Source organism: Serinus canaria, chromosome Z (genome assembly GCF_022539315.1).
Source record: "Serinus canaria isolate serCan28SL12 chromosome Z, serCan2020, whole genome shotgun sequence".
NCBI lineage: Eukaryota > Metazoa > Chordata > Aves > Passeriformes > Fringillidae > Serinus > Serinus canaria.
Genome location: NC_066343.1, coordinates 22,691,783 through 22,705,945, shown reverse-complemented (window position 1 = coordinate 22,705,945; position 14,163 = coordinate 22,691,783).

The following is a 14,163-nucleotide window of genomic DNA, read 5'->3' as shown; positions in this document are numbered from 1 at the left end:
TGGGAAGAAGGATGTACCACCAAGAGTGACCACAAAGAACGCAGAATTTATGGGCCTCAAGGACACTTGGCAGAGCTCCCAAGAAAAGGGAGAAACTGATAAAGTCAATTCAGCAACTGTGCTGAAATTAGCTCTTACTGGGTAAAAGGTTAATTCCTGCAGAGGAATTTGTAACCACCAATTCACAGACCACAAACCCAAGAAGCCCACTGACTCAAGAGGAAAAAAAAGAATGAGCATGCAGACTAATTAGCATGGGAAACAAGATAATCATCAACCAGTAGAAGACAGAATATTAATTAAGAAGAACTATGCAACTTGTTACCAAGGAACACTAGTTTGTTTATTAAAACGTATAAAAGGAAAAAATTTCTGATAACTCATGTGCTTGATTTGTGAAATACCACTGAGCACCCATGCTTCTGAAATATTTAAATAAATAATCAATGTCTCCCTCAAGTGTGTAACCACCAGCTTTTTTGCACGTCAGGTAACAAATCTGATTATCGAGTACAATGTTCTCTTATTCTTAGTTTTTTAACACAGTTGAATATCAGAGCAGGTCAAATTCATTCAGATCACTGGAAAATCTCCAATCTGTTCAAACCTCATCAACCTCCCTAGAGAAAGGAGCATCTCCCAGCAGTGTGAGCACACACAGCAGTGTGTGACAGATTGACAGTGACCATTTTCTGCATTACATGAAGTAGTGCAAAAGGAAGGTACTCACTCACACATGCACACAACCAGCCACACATAGACTGAGAAATGGAGTTGGGCATTTCTCCATTAGGAAATAGAAAACACCAGTGTTTAAAAACTGAAAAACTGAAGACAATGTGCTTTTAGCCATCTCTAGGTGGTGGGAGAAAGTGCAGTAAGAAGGAAAACCCTTTGACAAATCTCCTCAAGCAGTGTATCCACCAGATGGAAAATGTGCTTAGAAGCCCTCTCACTGGAAATTCTTTGTCTGGCAATATGCAGAGCAGGAGATGGAGATGTCACCAGGGGACTCTGTGGCCCCCTGAGAACTGGAAGCTGCTTGCTGCAAAGCAGTGCTTCCTTGGTGGGGATGTTGCTCAATGGTGACTTTGTGGTAACATTATCCAGAAGCAAGGTTGCATAAATAGCATCTTAGTGGCAAAGTACAACTTATATAGCTCTTACAGCCTTTGGTTGAAACCCAAAAAACAAAAAAAAAATTGATTGCCTGCAGAGAGAACCTCAGACTTACAGAAAACCGTTCCATGTGCACTGCCTGCAGTCTGATCCTCTATGAGGAGATGACTGGAGTGAGCAGGGAGTATTCAGGGATCTGTTTAAAAGTTATATGCCTATAGGATTTTCACGCCACAGCTGGGAAACTAGATGACTGACTGATGGTGAGATATTTCTCTGATTATTTATTCTTCCCCAAATGACATTGGTTTCTTTTCATCCTGGAAAAGATCTTCCTTCTTCTGTATACTGACTCATGCTTCACAAACATTAAGGACACTTCTGATATGGGGCATGATTTCAAATAAATCTGCATAAGAATTTTCATGCAAATTACATTCATTCATACTCTTCCTACATGACTCAAATGAACCGAAGAATATACTTAAGAGAAGAAAATCAGTGCCTACACCTCAAACAATTAAATTGGTTCATTTCAGCTTAGTCTTGACAAACAAGGCAAGGTGACTTTCAACCCCTTTACACTGAAATACCAGTGTCACATCTCATGTCTTGATGAGAATGGGTAGGCACCACAATTTGGATATGATGAAGTCAGGGCCAGTACTGAAAGCAATATGGGCAGGGTACCTTTGCTGGTAAGGATGAAACAAGAATGATGTCAGGACACAAAATTTTTATAGGACTAAGCCTGACTCCATCTTTTGCTAACACATAGGCTCTCTTCTGGCTCTGACACACAGCCCACAAAGCCAGTGAGATTTATGGCACACAGATTTATGGCACACAGATTTATTATTTAGTAATCCTAATGACTGCACCCAAAACAAGAATTCAATGAAAGACAGGAATTAGACACACTCTGAAATGCACAAAAGAGAGAAAGAGAATCTGGAGCCATTTATTTCATGGGGACTTCTTTTTGATTCCAAACTCTATCAACATGGAGTCCATGCTATTAGGATTCTGCAGAGGTCACATATTTTGGCAGATAAATAAATGCCCATAAATGCACAGAAATAGGAGAATTTCTGTGGAGAGGGAGAGGAGAGGGAGAGGGAGAGGGAGAGGGAGGGGAGGGGAGGGAGGGGGGAGGGGAGGGGAGGGGAGGGGGAGGGGAGGGAGGGGAGGGGAGGGGAGGGAGGAGGGAGAGGAGAGGAGAGGAGAGGAGAGGAGAGGAGAGGAAGAGGAGAGGAGCAGGAGAGAGCAGAGGATGTGCGAGATGGAGACGCATGACGGAGAGGAGAGGAGTAGGAGGGGTAGAGCGCACTGGAGGAGAGGAGAGGAGAGGAGAGAGAGGAGAGGAGAGGACGAGGAGAGGAGGAGCGGAGAGGAGAGGTATGGAGGAGGTAGAGGACGTGAGGGGAGGAGAGGAACGACGGATGGAGGAGCGGAGAGGAGAGGAGAGGAGAGTGACGAGAGGAGGAGGAGGAGGGCATGAGTGCAAGGAGAGAGGAGAGGAGAGTAGAGGAGAGGAGAGGGGGAGGAGAGGAGAGGAGAGGACTTGAGAGGAGAGGAGAGGAGAGGAGGGAGAGGAGAGGAAGAGGAGAGGGGGGGGGGGGAGGAGGGAGAGGAGAGGAGAGGATGAGGAGAGGAGGAGAGTAGGAGGGAGAGGAAGAGAGGAGGGAGAGGAGAGGAGAGAGGAGAGGAGAGGAGAGGAGAGAGGAGAGGAGAGGGAGGAGAGGAGAGAGGAGAGGAAGAGGACGAGGAGAGGAGAGGAGAGGAGAGAGAGGAGAGGAGAGGAGAGGAGAGGAGAGGAGACAGCGTTAAAGAAACTAAAGCTGTTAGTCAGTCTGAGACTCTGTAGCAATCAGAATATGGCTTAATTTTGTGGAATGAAAAGTTTTAGTTATCATTTTGGAAAAAAAATATAAGCTTTTCTTCCTCTTCTCTGGACAAAGTATCACAGTCCTAAATTTCATTTCTTTCCTACAGGAGCAACACACCTTCAGGATTTTGTTGGGTAACACAGTGCTTGTTATTACACCAGACTTTTCTTTCACCAGCCTCCAAATGATACTTGCTTCTAAATCCACCTTGAAGTCTAGCTGCTGTTTCCCTGCTCAGCTTCTTCATTTCCCATTAAACTAATGGCAAATTCACTATTTGAAGCCATTCACATGGCACTACCACACAATTTATTGGAAGCATTCCTTCTGAGATGCCAATTAAGGTTGCACTGTTTTTGCCTCAAGGTGTTGCATTAATATTTATGTCAGTTACATCTAATTTTCCTCAAATTTAAAGGGATATGACTATTTAAATGTATACATTTCCCTGCTTAGTAGAATTCCACATGGAATCTGCTATAATTTGAGAGAGACAAATCAACCTGATGTCTGCTACATAACTATTTGGGGCCAAGACAGATGTTTCCATTTGTTGCAAATATTCAAAAATTTGAAAGTTTATTTTTATAATTGTTTTTACTTCTACAGCAAAATAACCCTGAAAATTTAAAAAATCCTAATCCTTAATATTTGTTTGCTACTCAGAAACAATATAGAGATTCCCAAGTGATGAAAAATTTAAATTAGCCTAAATAAACTACCACCTCTTCCACAGGATATTCACTTTGGATTTCTTGAAACAAACTCAAAGCAGACACCACTGCAGTTAGAACACTACCAAAATGTCTTCCAAGGTTGTGTTGCAAAGAACATCTACTTGAGAATGACCCCTTTAATCCAACTATCAGAATAAATTAAAGGGAACACCCTGTACATCAGCTAACTGTCCAAAAGGTTTAATCATGCCATGATATAGCAGTTTGTGTGGTTCGTGCTAGCTAGCAAGTACTGGGAAGTATTTCAAGGAGAAAAGTCTTATACTGCCTTCAAAAATAATACCTTACTCCTGGGCCTGCCATCCTCTGCCAAGGATGAATTCTATTCCAAGTGAACACCATTCAGGCTGTTCCTTCAGCCACTTTCTGACTTTCACTTAGAACGCATTCACTGCGAAATTTGAAATTGATCAAACTCTAATCAATATTTCATTTCAAAATGGAGTATGTTTTTCAGTAAGGAGATAATATGGTGGGTGCAGAAAGGTTACCTATCACCTAAGACATTGAATTGGAAAAGGAGCTCAAAACTGTCCTTGTGATTGCCCACTGTGGCTTCCCATGAAACTACCACCCTGAAGGCTGCTGTCCCTGGCAGTGTGCTGTATTCAGCCACTGGCAGTCTTGCCCCTGCCTCTGTTGGGACAGAAAGTGAAAGGAGAATTCTACATACCCCAACTGAGCCTCTTGTGACCCAGGGTAGGTGCAAGTGACATCAGATGGACAGAAGAACCAGAAAGCATGTGCAAGCCATTCATACCTCCTGCCTCCAAGCTCCTATGATTCCATTGCAACCAAAGTTTGGCTGCACTACATGAATTTCTTCTCTTGAGCTACTTTTGCCTCTTTCCTTTAAACCTCTCAAGTACTTCTCTACAAATATGTGAAAAATTACTACATTTGTTGCAGTTCTGTTACCAAATCACCATTGAAATACAGTTTATACTAGATTTTGCCTAGATGCAACCCATAAATACGTAAGAAACTTTAATCTGCATTTAAGTCCCCAGTGAGAGTACAAAAATGTAGTATTTATTCTTTTATTTTGGGAGTATTGAATACTTCAAGTATTTAATAATAACATATCAAATATTTAAAAATGTTATTATTTAATAATATGACACCCCAAGTAAATACATTTATGTGTCATCTCTGTCTCATAATTGCTGCTTGGAAAGTCTACAACTTTCTAAGAGGAGCTTCTTATTAGCACATCTGCAGGATGTGCTCTGTGTTGTTTTACCTGTTCAGAATTCCACCAGAGTTCACACACAGCTTGAACACAGGGACAAAGAGGTCTTTTTGCTTTGTCAGCTGCAACCAAGAAAGGAAACCAAACACCCCCCTAACCTAACAAACTTGAACCAAAAAAGACCCTAACTCTGAACAAGGCAAACAATCTTTTAATTTCCTCAGAAAATTGAAAGACTTTAGTTCTTTAAAAACAGGGCATGGCTAGAACAACATATTGGGAGCATTTATTTGATTAAGGTATGTCACTTTGAGAGACTTAAAAAAATGCAATTAAATAAAGAATTTGGAAGTCAAATTTTCACTCAAACTACTTTCATTCACAGCAATAGCTACTGTAGTGTTTTTCTTTTGGGAAAATCCTCACTGGGAATTAACTTTAGAAAAGCAATTAGACCCTGCTGGGTAGTTAAATGAATCAACCTGTCTAAACTATTTTTTTACTAGAAATATATCTGCATTCCAGCATCTTGAAACTATTGTGAAAACACACACACACTACGTAAAATTAATCCCCAGGGGACCATAATGGTTGCTGTTAATAATACTCATCTGAACTTGAGGCCTCAAGTGTTGGATATCTGTTAAATAAAGAAGAGGGACAGCCAGCAGCAAAAGGACAAAACAAGGGGAGCATTTTCAGCTTCAACAGGTACAAGTTGTAAATGTGAAATAGGTTGTTGGAAAAATAAATTTTTTCCTGCCCTCCTCTAATTTTTCACAGTCTGTGTGGTAAAGCCTTCACCACTGACACAATTGACATAGTCTTTGCATCTGCATTCACTTACCACGACCTAGTGGGTAAACCAATCTTGCTCTCCCTAATAGCTTAATGCCAGAAGCACTTCACATAATGTAAAACATCTCAACCTCCCCAACCTTACCTCAAATTAAAAGGAAAAAAAATCAACCTGGTCATGTAATTGCTTGCCTAACAAGTAAAAAGGTGGTTATGAAACTCTTTTGTTTTCCTGAACTTCTGTTTAACAACAAGCTTAGCCCCAAATCTAACCTCTTAGGAACCTCTGCAGGAAAGTTCATATCCCCCGCGGTGCATCATAATTTCTTCAGTAAAATTACGTTTAACAGTTAATCCTACCACTGCTGCAGCATGGTCATGCCCTGGAATGTTTCTGTGTTGTCACTGAAATTAATGAAATCTTCAAATCTTAAAATATGCCGAGCATAAAATAAAGTGATATTTCCTACCTGACGTGCTGCTGATGCAACTGACCCGCTGCAAAACCAACTGTTTTCACCAGCTGGCTTGTGCTTTGTCTCTCCTGGAATGATGACACTGCAGGTGAAGTAAAGAATCCAGCTCTTTTACCATCTACAGTCAATACATAGTCAGCCAAGGCACCTGAACACGTGTCATGCATATGTAGTAAATTTTCCTGACTTATGGGGATGAAGACAGAAAGCTGAAAACTATCATTGTACATGTAAATGCACTTCCTCTCTCTTAAGTAGGTGGGGAGCAACCTAGCAAACCACAGAGGACGTATGATTCTCAAAATTCCTTGTCTTATGTTTTCAGAGAGCCCTACAGGGATTCCCAGCTTTCTTCTTTTTCATTGTGGAAAATACCTGTAACCCCAATTGCTACTGTGCTGAGGAAAATTAAATTGCGACCATGAAATGTGCGTGCTCCTTTAAGCAAAGTCCTTCTTGTACCTTCCTTATTTATTTGCACAATGCATAGGAGAATAAAATCTAAATATTGCTGAGGCCTCTGGGGTTTAATGCAGTGTAAATGAGGTAATAATGATGGTATGGAACTTACTCCTGGAGTAAAGTGAGTGGGCAAGTGCAAGTACTGAACAACCATGTTCCATTTAGCAGAAAGACTAGGAAACAAGCTCATTTTTCAGTGTTTCTTCTACTACTTTTTTGGGCATAAAATAAATATTAAACCTATGTTTTTTGGTGTCAAAAATAAAACCCCCAAATGATATTTTTCTTTGTCCATGGGAAGGTAATCTGGACTGTCCACTGCTAAACACAGACCAGTTTCCTCGACTGTCAGTTCCACTGCTCATGGGCTGAGTTAAAACTGACTCTGCCTTGTTTTGCACTTAGAGCAAGAGAGTGACTGGGGTCAAGGCCCACACCCTCCACATACACACATTCTGTGAATTGTGATAGCTACTCAGGGGGAGGGAAAGCAGCTTCTGAGCCATCACCGATATACATATCCATGCAAAATTGGATCTAATCTGGGACTGAGACTTAAGCACTGCTCAAAGGCAGAGAAAATAAATTAACAATAGTGGTTGTTCAGAAGGGAGGTCTTCTGCAGAAATATCATATGATCTGTTCTATATTAATTTTTTTTACACTTGGATTTAGACAATCAAAAACAATTATATTTTTAAATGCAAATCTGTAAGCAGTAGTATTGTTTTTTTCATCTACTGTGTGTCATTGGACCACACAGACAAAATTATAGCTGTGCTGAAATCTGATCCAGCAAAAAACAATAATTATTTTTATGGTTTCTGACACAGCTCAAAAAGCTCTCAGGCAATCATGTGTTTGCAGAAGCACACAAATCCTTACCCTGTGCAGCTACAGCTTTCCTAAAAAGAAGAGTAAAGAGAGCAGTGTGTCATTATTTTGAAGCTAAGCAAGCCTTAAGTGTAACAATGGTGGAATATAGTTAGCAAAAATAACCAAGAATATGATCAGCATAAACTTATCAAGTTGTATGTCATCAAAAGTCTCATGGGGCAGCGAGAAATTGTGAGCTGAGACTTCTTACAGTGCATGTGTAATTTTTAAGCGTGAAAATACCACACAGCTCTACTTATCTCAGAATGCTAATATAGAGATGTGTTAAAAGCAAAAACAAGAAAACCCAGCAACCTTCATTTTATAATGGTTGATAATTTTTTACAAGCGAAATACATAATATTTAAAAATCTCTATCAATGATATACTATAAGATACTAAGTATACCAGGCAGAAAAAAGCCTTCCTTGTTACCATATCTCTGGATGTAATTAAGGCTGTCATGATGTGAATGAGTGTGACTTGATCAAAGCTAAGCAAAACAACACCAGCTTTTTAAGCATGAAGAGATAGACACTTTATGAAATACAAAAAGACGTGGGCTAAAAGATATTCTATGAGATGAAAATAGATTTTTTTATGAAGGCTAATTTTAAACTCTTTCTACAGTGAACTAGGTCACTTAGCGCAAACATGCAAAAGCTGAAATTCTTAGACTTTTTAGAGCTGACATACAAAAATTAATTTGAAAAATAAGAAAAACATCCTCTCAGTCCTCAGAAAACAGAAAAATATAGTTCAAGTGAAAATTTTAACAGGCAAGAGACAGAACCAGAACTTTTACAATGTATTTGCAGCACTGCAGGATTTCAGATATACTTTGGATACCCAGTGATGGCTGATACTGAAGTCTGTTACAGGCAATGGAGAAGCAACACTGAGCCTTGAATGAAGCACCTGCAGTACCTCTGACTCTATATAAATTTTGGTTTGTTGTATTTGTTTTTCCCATTTGTCCATTTTCAATATCCTGGACAGATTTCACATTATGTCTTACATCTGCTGCACCGTAATACCACATGAGATGCTTTGCATATGAATTTGCATTCCGCATATGAATACAGACAAGAAAACCCAGATAAAATCTTTCCTTTTCAGCCTAACCTGAAGTAAAAAAAAAAAAAAAAATCTTTGGCACCCTCACAATAATGTCTTTGTATACCATCAGGTCTGTAAAGTAGTGCCAGTTCCACGTCTGTGTTTCTGAATTTTGAGCAGCATTCTGATTCAAAATCTCTAGTAAGAGTAATAGAAACTGTTAACAATTAAATCTGTAATTATGTATTTTTATGACCTTTGCAATTGTTATAGGCCTTTGTTTCATTTAGAGAGAGTCATGGAATGTTTAATTGCTCATTAAGTCCTAGCAGTACGAAGATTTCTTCTCATCAAAATATTCCAGTTATAGCATATCAACTAACCATAAACTAAACACACACTATGACCACTGTAACTTGTTTTGGTCATTCAAATTACGTTGCTCAACCCATTTTGCCACTTTTAACATCTAGTCCGTTTTACAAAAACTTTGCATTAGAGTAGAAATTGTCAGAGCAAGAAAGCCTTAAAACTAAGCATCTCCTTGATCTAGCACATTGTCCAGAGTGCAGGAAAACTTACACTGCCAAAAATGCATGGATCACATAACTGTGCCATGAATCCATGTCTTGGGGAGGTTCGGGAGAGCTTTACTGCTTTATTACCCCTGTGTCTCTGATAGGTCTTCAAGCCAAGGGTTGGAGACAGCGCCTGACAAAAACAACTGTGGAAAGAAATCACTAATATTTCTCATTCCACCTTGAGGGCCAGCTGCACATGTTGCTGTGTTTTTTATGTAGAGGTGTAGTGCTTACCAACAGCACTTAACTCCCTCAGAATTAATTCACATAATGAACCTGGTTTTACTGGGTCAGCCATTACTCCACCCTTTTATGTTATTCTGCCAGTGGCTAGATGGACCAGCTGGTGGGCTTTTGCTCCATCCTGCTTTTTCAGGCAGCTAACTGGTAGGCTATGCAAATTCCCTGGAGGACAGAGGCCTGGCAGGAGTTTCCACAAAGGGCCATGTGAGCTGCATCCCACCACTCCCTGGAGGCTTTAAATACTTCACTCGGGAGCACCAGCTCCTGTGGGATGCCAGCAGAGGTAGATTGTTCCAAAGTCTCTCCTCAAGAAAGCTCACTGCAGTGATTAAAATTAAACAAACGAGGATGTGTCTGGCTCTTCCTTCAGGAATATTTATCAAAATGAGACATGCCACTGGTTCAGAGCTAAATGATACCCAAAGTTTTAGCATAGGAGGAAAGGGGTTCTTATTTTAGCAACACTGCTTCATAAACGATGAAACAGGATTAAGATTTTACATATGCTCTTTTATTTTTGCCTGATTTATCTACAGAAACAGCTTAATGTGTTGGCGGAACAGCACCCATCAACATAAGTGAAGAATCCCATGGAGCAGTGTATCTGCCTCCAGGCACAGCCAGGCAAGACATGGCTTTGTGCAGAAGAATCAAGTCTGTCAAACAGGCAAAAGAAATTCTGTCTTAGGACCCATTAGTAAGCTGGCATTATCCACAGTTATTTTTGTTGACTGAAAATAAGTTTAGGTTGCATGTAAGAGATGGGTTCCATTCGGTTTTGTGGAAAAGCACAAATGAATTAGAGTGTTGCAAATACCCTAGGATCTGTCTTGTTGGCTAGTCACGGTGTACGTTTTTATCCAGCCACTAAAACAGTTGTCATTTAAATGCATGTCCTACTCCAGTTCTCTGGGCATGACACATAACCTGATTTTCTGCCCTGTGAAATGGATGCAATAGGACAAAGGGTGCATTCAGGGGTTTCAGATGTTAGGGTGACAAAATCATTTGATGGTCCCAAAGGCCAGAGCCAGTGTTTCTGCTGTAGAGATTTCCTGAGCAGTAGCACCTGTTTTTCCAGCATGGCAGCTTGGAGAGGAAAAAAATCAGCATCTGAAGAGACACATTCTGCTACACCCTGTCTTCTCATGAAAACTATCCTTCAGCAGCTTTGATATGTCCCTTTGTCCTTATTAACTAAGGCACTGAATGTTTTCAGTGCGGTACTGTAGTGGGTAAGTAATTTTCTTTCAGGGCCCCTTTGGAGCTCCCAACTGGGAATTGAACTTGGCCATTTAATCTGCGTCCCATCTGGACCAGCCGGGCTCATCCTGCAAATACTCTTCCAGTAATTCATAGCTGCTAATGTCACATCAAATTGTAATGAAGTTAGGCACATTCAAATGGGTTTTCCAGTGGTATTGTCATTGATGTGCCTCTTTATTTATGGAAAAGGTGGTAATACTCCACATACAAAATTCTTCATTCTAAAACTGAAATGTTAAGACATAAATGGCAGATGGTCAAGTTTATAATGTAAAAAATTTGTTTCCCTAATTATAGCTGGATAAGCCAAGCATTTCAGTAGTATGAGCTGTGATTTCATACAAGCCTCTCTACTTTCTCCCTTCAGTCCTTGTAGACGAATTTGGGTTGAAGGGTAAATCAGACAAGCTATAAGGAGTTCACACAACAGTGATTCCCATTAATCTGGCTAGGATGACAACCTTTGTACTTAGCCCTTTTAACTCCTTTGAACCTGCAGCCTTTCTCCTTACCCTCCTTACTATCATTCCAGTCACTCCTTCTAAGGCAAAACTTGTGTTTGGTATGACAATTTTTTTAAATTATTACTTAAAAGGCTGAGTTTTCTGCTCAAGAGATGAACACAGATAGCATAACAGAATTATATTTCCAAAGCTCTAAAATGATAACCTGAATCTGAAAAGATAGTTAACATCAGCCTGACTACTAAACATGTCTCAGCTAACAAAAGGACAGTTAAAATCATATTACTATTAACAAAGACTCATGAATCTTGCACTGCATCATTTTTGAGTAAATCTGTCTGCCCACTATGTAACAGAGTAGCTTAGCTGAAACATCTGCACTAGAAAAAAAAGAAAGAATGGACATTCTCAAAAGGACTAAATACTAAATAGGTAGCCCAGATGCCAAGGCAACACTGTAAGAATATGTGAGGAAATAAGGAAGTCCATAAACTGAACTGAGCATTGAAAAAGGGCTTTGCTCAAAATTCGTTAAAATGGCATATGTGGCATTTCTCTTTATATGTCATGCAAAACCAGAATATACACAAGATGCTTGTAGTTATTCACATCTATAAATTCAGTCCCAGGACTTGTTGAGACCCCTCCTCCAATGCAATGCATTTCAAACTATCCAAGGATCACTGTTATAGATATTTTAGTATATGCTATAGATGTCTTTCTCTTTATGAAGTACTAGAGTGGTTCTACAAATGTTTTTTCTATTTATGAATACTTGGAAGTCAGTCCATGTAAATATTTGCTGAGATTGAAAGATTTCAATGGTAGTACCAGAAACTGAATCTTTGAATTTTTTATCAGTAACCTTAGTTTTTCTGATCATTTGTTCAAAATTTCAGCCTTCCCAGCAGGCTCTTAGTTACAGTCAGCTAGCTCCTTAACCTGACAGATAGAATTGAAATGGCTGAAGAACAGCAGAAATGTCCACATAATTTGAGCAAATAAGGTGGAGATGTTGCAAAAAATTTTATAAATGGGCAGATATCTTGCACATAGATCCAAAATGCTCAGAATACAGACATGATCTATCTCAAGAGCACCTGAAAAATACTGTAAATGTTTTAGAGGGGGGAAAAAAAACCAGAAAAAAATGTGTGTTATTAAAACTCCTAATTTATATTCACTTTTCAACTCTTATTGCTAGGAGCTTTTGTATTAGATCTAGAATGGTGGTCAATGGCTACAGGCCAAAATTTTTCTCCTGAGATGGAAATTCCTAAGAGGCAATTGAGGGGCTTTTTTTGGTGGTTGCTCTAAGTCCATTTTGTTCTAATGTTCCATGCAGCCGTTCTGTATTACACTTTCCAGAATCAGAAGCATGTATGCTACCATTTTTTGCTTGTTCCACAAGCAAAGAATCTTATAACAAATGTGTAAAAGGGAAGAATAATTTCCTGTGCATAATATGTGGGACAAAATATAGAAGTCCAGTATCATTTGCATTAACCGAATGGCTCACCTGGCATCTTTAACTCAGAACAGGCAGGTGATGTCACTGTGTTACACCAAGTATTCAAGTTGCCAAGCAGTCTTAAAACATAGAAGGTTGTTAATTAGAGAAAACAACTGAGAAAAAATACACTTTCTATTAATAATTAGGCAGAATATGTGTGTTGTGACAAACGCTTCACAGGCAATGAAGCGTTTGTCACAATACTACTCTTCAATGACACATTTAATGGGGTATAACTTGCAAGGAGACTTCTTTCTTGGACTTCTTTCTTCTTACTTGGGTCATATCTGGTCACAAAAGGCCTCTTCAAAGATGAAGGGTTTAAAGGTGTCTCCTCTTTCTAGTGCCCCTGCTGTGTGTTCCCCACTGTAATTAGGCACAGAGTTTTCATGAAATGCTATATATGAATGCAATTAAATTTTTCTCCTTGATTTTCCGCTTGACTATGAATGGACACAAAACTAATTATCTTTCAGAGCCTTGCTCTTGCATTGCAGTAAAAGTTTTCTTATGTTTGACGACAATTTCTAAAGACAGAGGAGTGGGACAAAGAGAAACTAATGAAAAATCCCTGAAACTCATCTCTTTTCAAGTCCTTAACCAGAAAAGATTCTGTGATTGAACTGAAATACCTGCAAAAAGCATTAGGAAACTAAGAAAGAGAGAGAAGCATAAAAGATAAAAGGATTAAAAGTTTCAGGACTGGATTACAAATTTGAACATTTTCCCTGTCACAACAAAAAATATTATCACCAGTGCTTAAAGTGTTTGTAAAGTAAATTATGTAAAGTAAATTAAGTAAAGGGTAAGTAAATTATGAGGAATGCTCCTGCAGAGTTATAACTAATGACACAGAGGTAAAAGGGAAATCCAGACAGTGAGAGAAACAATTTGAAAGACAGCTTCAGAATGAAGTGGGCAGATGTAATGGAAATCTCCTCTGCAGAGCACAACACAATTTCATCTCTCCTATGAAACTCATAAACAAGCCCCCAGACACAGTATTTCCCCTTCAGAAATAAAAGAATTATCATCCAAATCATAAAACATGCTTACTGAACTCCAATTACCTGTCTCTGCTCATATCAGATATTCCTAGGAGGGTAAAGGAAGTCACCAATGGATGTAATATGTCAGCACTGCCAGCGTGAGAGCCCTAATCTTCCCTATAATTGACAGTTGATGAAGTCCAAAAAGATGTCACTGGATAGGTCTTCAAAAATAATGCATTATTAGGAGGAATTACTTATTAAATTTTGCTCTAATTAAGGATCTGCCACTTCACAGCTTAAATTAAGACTGTGTAACATGAAAATTGTTTCTAACATGAAAAGTCTCACATTTTTTCATTTAATATATCCAAACATTTTTCTTTCTTCTGTCATGTTCCACATCAACAGAAGCTCCAAATCCCTTGCCTTGTTCTTCCCATATATTTTTTATCATTTTATTTCAAGGATAAAAAGTATATTTTCATGGTCAAGGTAG